We start from the raw sequence: 6,196 nt of genomic DNA, 5'->3' as shown, positions 1-6,196 counted from the left end.
CGCATAGCTTGCATGATTTTCACTCAGATTTTCCCTTGGCGCCGACAAAAGAAGCAATAGATGAATGTTGGCTTGGCGACTATCAGTGCGATTTGTTGGCTGATATGCAAATCAAAAAACCTCCTCAGGTGAAGAAGCTCATCCAGACGCTTTTCGATAAACAACACTATACACTTCACTACCAAACGTTGAAGCTCTATGTTGAATTAGGATTGGTAGTAACCAAGCTTCATCGAGTACTAGCATTTAGACAAGACAAGTGGTTGGCGCCCTATGTGGAACTAAATACGGAAAAAAGAAAGCAAGCCAGAATATCAATCATCCAAAATTATTAGTGAAGAGCTGGCCACTGTATGTCTCAAGCAATCCGAAATTTTTTGAGACAAACCAACATTAGTAGGTGCCTGTATATTGGATTTGGCTAAGAAGTTCTTGTTCGAATTTCACTACAAAGTCATGAAGAAAAACTTTGAGTGTAATTTGCTTTATTCAGACACGGACTCTTTCGTGTATGAAGTGCGCTCAAGAGACTTCTTTGCAGAACTACAGCGGAAAAAGTCAGTAGCTGAACAGTTTGATTTTTCAAACTTCCCAGCTCAGCACCCTCTGTACAACAGGGACAATGCCCGTGTCACGTTGAAGTTCAAAGACGAGATGGGAAGCAAGCCAATCGCAGAGTTTTGTGGACTGAAGCCCAAGCTGTACTCAATCAAGCTCGCCGAAGGCCAGTATAAGTCTTTTTCAAAACCATTCATTCACTATATAAGACCAGACATTCAACAAAAAACAAGCATACGGGAGGCTTTAGCAGTGAACTAAAAGTTTACTGCAGGCATGTAAACTGGAATGATTTGCTAATGATTTGAATTTATTTTTCAGGTTCCGCTAAGCAGTCAGCAAAAGGAATCACAAAAGATGCACGCCACAGTATGACCCATGAGCTGTACAAACGAACTCTTTTGGGCGGCGAGGTGGTGCGTCTGCTCAACACAAGAATAGCTTCAAGCAACCAAAGTTTCCATGCTGCCCTATGGTCATCGTTCAATAAGAGAGTATATGTTCTTCAAATCAATAAAGAATGAGCCCGATTGGGGCGCGGATGACTTGGGCGAAAGCGAGCAGGAAAGCGGGCAGCAGGCGCAGGAAAGCGGGCAGCTGGCGCAGGATAGCTCGCAGCAGGTAAAAAACGAAAACCAACAAAAAACAAGCGCCAAATGCAACAGTCAGCAAACGTTCCACAAACTAATAGCACTCTAAGCACAAGTTTCAACTCAATTCCCGACCCAGGTTTTCACGAGCGAAATTATAGCGAGGACGAATTGAATCAAAATTTGGTAGATTTTGACAATTTGTCAAAGTTTTTGGACAGTGGTTCTTCTACGGACGGAGCTTGCGATGGGTTTATTCTAAGTCAAGCGATAGAAGATTCAGATAGCAGCCCCCAACCTCCAATCACAATTGATGAACAACCGCCAAACAACCTCCCAGTAACAATTAAACAACAAAATCTGCAAGATCAAACACCTACCAAAAAGAGAAGACGAGCAAGAATCATAAAGTAATAGCGAAGAGGACTCAAGAACCAAAACAAAACTAAAAAGTCTGGTCTCGTCCTGTATTTGTACCTATATTGTCCAAAAACCACTTGAGACCGGGCTTATATGGCCCAATTGACTTTTTTAAAAAGTTAAATTTGTACCGTCCCCCCTTTTTGGGCTAGAAATTTATTCTGTGTAGTGAGTGAGGTCATGTGATAGGGAGGGACACTGACGTACCAGGAGGGGTTGATCTGCCACGGCATGTGACAGAACACAGTTCTTTCTTCCTGCACATATCAGAAAGCTTGAAAGTTCGTTTTGCAACAAAATTTATGTCGCAGAGAACCTATTAAGTCAGCTTTTCCGGTGCCATACATGCAGGATTTTTCTTATTCATTTTACACCTGATGAAAATCAGTAGAACCGGATTTTGAAAAAATAGTTCCTAACCATATATCCGGTCTACTAAAAAAATTTCTTACTCAATTGTTGCGCAGGGTGATGTGTAGTTGTCCGTTGATACCCTCATGGACAACGCGATCTTGAATATCGAAAATTCGTGGATTCCTACACTTTCCACAGTGGCAAATATTCAACTCAATGATAGTTCTTCTGTTGATGCAAAACTTGTTTTGGCCTACTCTTCTGATGGTACCTGAATTAATGGTTAAGTGACTGTACTTGAAGTCACTGAGAACTTCTGGTGTTTATTGAGAACCGCGAAGCGTTTCGAGATATTAAGTCAATACTTCGAAGTGACTTCAGCACAGTCACTTAATCATGCTTAAAAGATGAAACGCGCACGTTTTAACTTCTGGCACTCTATACTTTCAGCATTTTATTTCGTACAATTCTCAATTCGAAATTTCTCAATTAGTGAGAATTTTTACAATTCTCAATTCGTTCGCTTGGTTAACCCCCTGTCGGTACGGAAAAGATTCAAAATTTTAATTGAACATTTTATTGTATCCTCATACTTTGATTCATTTCCAGATTGAACCTTCAGTTGCCAACTTTCACCGCCAGAGCCAATGTAGAATACGTCAAAAAAGTATAGTAGTTGTCGGCAGAAAGTAAAATAGTTGTCGACAGAACAGTTGTCTTCAGATCAAATTGGCAAACATTTAAAAAATTGAAAATAGATAAAGAAAATGAACTTCTACTACTATTTCATTTTTTTAAAACCTGGACTGACCTCTTAGCTCCAACAGATAAAATCCAGCTTAGAGAAAGTTTGCCAATTTCATTTGTTCATTGGTGACAACCAATTGCTTATAATTTGGAAAGGTAGAAAGATACTCAACTGAACTAGAGTTTTTAAAATCTTAAATGAAGAAAAAATCAGTGACAATAAGACTGAAAACTTACTCAAGACTGTGTTTTTTAGCCAAAAATATTTGTAAGCCGGCTTCCCCTGGTACCCCTGAAACCCTTTATTCCTTTCCCCTAATTTTGATTTTTGATCTGTCGCCAGTTTTTCTGAAATCTTGCCGCAAAAACATAGTGGGGGGACAAAAAACCGAAAATTTGGAACATTTTTGGCTACAAATAGGGTTCGGTTTTGTTAAAATCGGATAAATGCACGCTTAAAACTTGCAAACGTTAGCAGGGGCGAACAATAGAGCGTAGAAATGGCGAGATATGCGGTATGAAAGAGGGACATAGTAACCCGCCTTTGTCTAGCTCTGCACAATATGGCGGGAAATTATCAAAGTTTGCAAATCAATATGAACTAATTCAAACAGCCGAAGAAAAATTAAGACGAATGAAATAATAATGTAGCACCATAAAATCTTCCAAAAAATCTGACTAGAACCTCAAAAATAGGGGGATATTTTATTCAAATTTTAAAAATTTTCAAGTGTCCCATCCCGTTGTTGTCGGGCCGAGGAAATCACCTGCCAAAAAAGTGTCCCCCCCGTTGAGGTTCTAGTCATTTTTTTATACTACTGTCGATGATCTTGCCCGACACTCAACAACTCAGCCTCTCGAACATCATCTCCATTCACTTCGACTGGAAAACGTAACCGAAGTGCTCAGTCTTTTATAGATTTGGATGAACCGGCTGCGTATGCTCAGTAAGCGACTCTGAGACTATCCCTCAACCTAAACTCCAACATAGGAGATTTCGGTGATTGCACCGTTAGTCAAAGGGAAAACGCTCGATAACTGGTGGAGGAGACTGATTTGGAGATTCCAACTCAGCCCATTTGATCCAAAAAACCGACATTCTCAAGTTTTTTCTCCTATTTATGATTATTAAGATTTTGAAAGAGAAATAAGCATGTTGGTTTTGGACGCTCAAAAGAAAATTAAAACCCATTAGCTTCAAAACTCATTAGCTTCACATTTAAAACTTCATTTGTCATTGCTCTGCATTTAATTCAATTTCTTTTACTTTCGCAAAATTTGTCATTGAATTTGAAAAATATTTAATCTCAATCTGACTACAGTAGTTGTGTTATTTCTTAACTTTGTTTCATACACAGAGGAAATTTAACAGATTTCCTTTATCGAAATGAAAAGAATTGCTCTCGTTCCAATTGTCTGGTTATTGAATATTGCATCACATGCAGTATGCTAACAATTATTGCTATAAGTAGACATGATAACCAGCAAATATATTTTATTTTTCATTTTGATAACCATCAAATATTGTTATTATTATCTATGCGTATTTTTTTTACTTATTGATTAATTTTTTTGTTAAATAAGCATCACGCTTTGTACATACTATCAATTTCTTTTCATTCAAAAATATGATTAGTTAAAATGTTTGTTAAATTTGGGGATATGTGGTACAGATGGGATATCGGTACTAAGTTTGCACCTTGAATCACCATGCATGATATAATTGTGTCATTTTAAGTTGCTCACAATTATTTATTGTACCTCCGTCTGTAAAGGAAGTCACTTTGTGTGTTCACACCGTCCACTTTAAACACATTGATCTTTCTCTCTACAATAGCAATAAAAATCAATTGCTCTTTCCTCCGCTCTTTCTTTGAGCTCAATTAGCAAATTGAGTGGAAAGGCATTGCGTTTCCTAGATAATAAACAGAAGTGGAATTGCAACGGCTTTCAAATGTAATCTGAGATGTGGTAAGTTCAAGTATCACATTCGAATGGCGATACGCATCACGATTCCACTTCACTATAGTTTGAACGGTAATTGTAATACAATTACCGGACCATTCAAAAGGAATATCACAAAATGATTGCTCTCTACTCATACTCGTATATAAAGTCTATCCGATTAATTGTGTTTTTCCGTCCCGTCCTGATTCCTTTGTTTTATATTAAGAAACTGACGACATATAAGGTGAAACGTTGTTTTAACTGTGAAATAGCTCAGTTTTTTTTTAAAAAAAAAGAAGATGTGGCATCTTCAAATGTATATGCACTTTGATTTTTCAAGATTTAATTTTTATCTCTTTTACTTTAGATACAGCTGTTTAATGATTTCGGTAACTTTTTTTAGAAAATAGTCATCTATATTTAACTGTTTTTCTGAGCGTCCAGACTCTTTATTCTAAAGCCAAGAATTGAGAAATGATGGGAATGACAGTGTTGGAATAATATTTGCTTCCACATATTTCCGAGCTTACTTAATTTTTAACATACACACATACAGAAATTTATTGCTATTGTCTTATTTTCATTTACCATTGAAATCCTGTAATGGTTCTTGTTCCATATCTCGGTGGACTGAGAAATTGAAAGCATTACAAAGCCAATGTCCGAAAAATTTGAGTTTTCGTACTCATTGCTGTCGAAATTTTTCACGGCCCATGTTTTAAGATTAGAGTTTTAAGCGTGTGTCGAGTTACACTAGGCTTATTAAATTCAAGTTTCCTTCAAACTTGGATATATGTGCACTCACTTTTCACAAAGCTTTTTGTGGCTGGCGTGAAAAATGTGGACAATGTTTGGTCACTCATTTCTACGCTATAAGTCACTAGTCTTCACTAGTAACACTATAAGCATTATAAGTATCTTCCCAAATAATTAAGATAGAGTCAATTAGACAGAAATGAAAGAAACTCAATTGGTGATTACTTTCAGAATTCTCCCTGTTGATACTAATTGCTTATTCTATTTTTTGCATTACAAATAGAAACAAGCAAATACAAATAAAATTCGGGCACTAAAGTTTTAGGCTATTTACTCTTTCAAAGTTGCTGAATTGGGTTATATTAATTCGTGAATACTCGTGACAAAATGTAAGCCCTTTCCACGATATAAGTCACTTTTCCGCTTATTCCACGTTTAGCGTATTTATATTACATGGTTGAAAATGGTATGTGAATCTATATTGATATTTTGTCACTCAAATCCACAAATCGCAAAATTTATTGAAATTTGCCTTCTCGGACATTAATGACCTAATGAGAAGATAGCCGCATATATTTTTTCAATAAGTTCAAGAGGACTAGGCTAGGGAAAATTATCCTGCTGTAGGTGGCAGACAGAAATTGAGTGAAGGTTAATTTCATGCTTATGACATCCTAATAGGCACATTTAACTTTGCAGAATTATTACTTGCGCAGCACCCATGTAAAATTCATAGCAGGGACATTTTGTGCAGTGCGTTTTTAATGCAAATTAACAAAAAAATAGAACTGCAATTTCAAATTGATACTATTAAGAGTTCTATC

At 36.8% G+C, this 6,196-nt stretch overlaps 1 protein-coding gene across 1 annotated transcript in view; it reads left to right on the top strand.

Annotated features, from left to right (window-relative positions):
- Nucleotides 1–5,374: 5,374 nt before the first annotated feature.
- LOC142334745 (pleckstrin homology domain-containing family F member 2-like) overlaps nt 5,375–6,196 on the top strand; it is a 321,367-nt gene continuing 320,545 nt past the window's right edge. Inside the window, exon 1 of the mRNA XM_075383010.1 lies at nt 5,375–5,384. The gene's annotated coding sequence lies outside the window, so the exon portion shown is untranslated. The remainder of the gene's footprint in view (nt 5,385–6,196) is intronic.

The sequence above is a fragment of the Convolutriloba macropyga genome, chromosome 2, assembly GCF_964194025.1.
Source record: "Convolutriloba macropyga chromosome 2, txConMacr16.3, whole genome shotgun sequence".
Taxonomy (NCBI): Eukaryota; Metazoa; Xenacoelomorpha; order Acoela; family Convolutidae; genus Convolutriloba; species Convolutriloba macropyga.
This window is presented reverse-complemented; position numbering and strand designations above follow the sequence as displayed.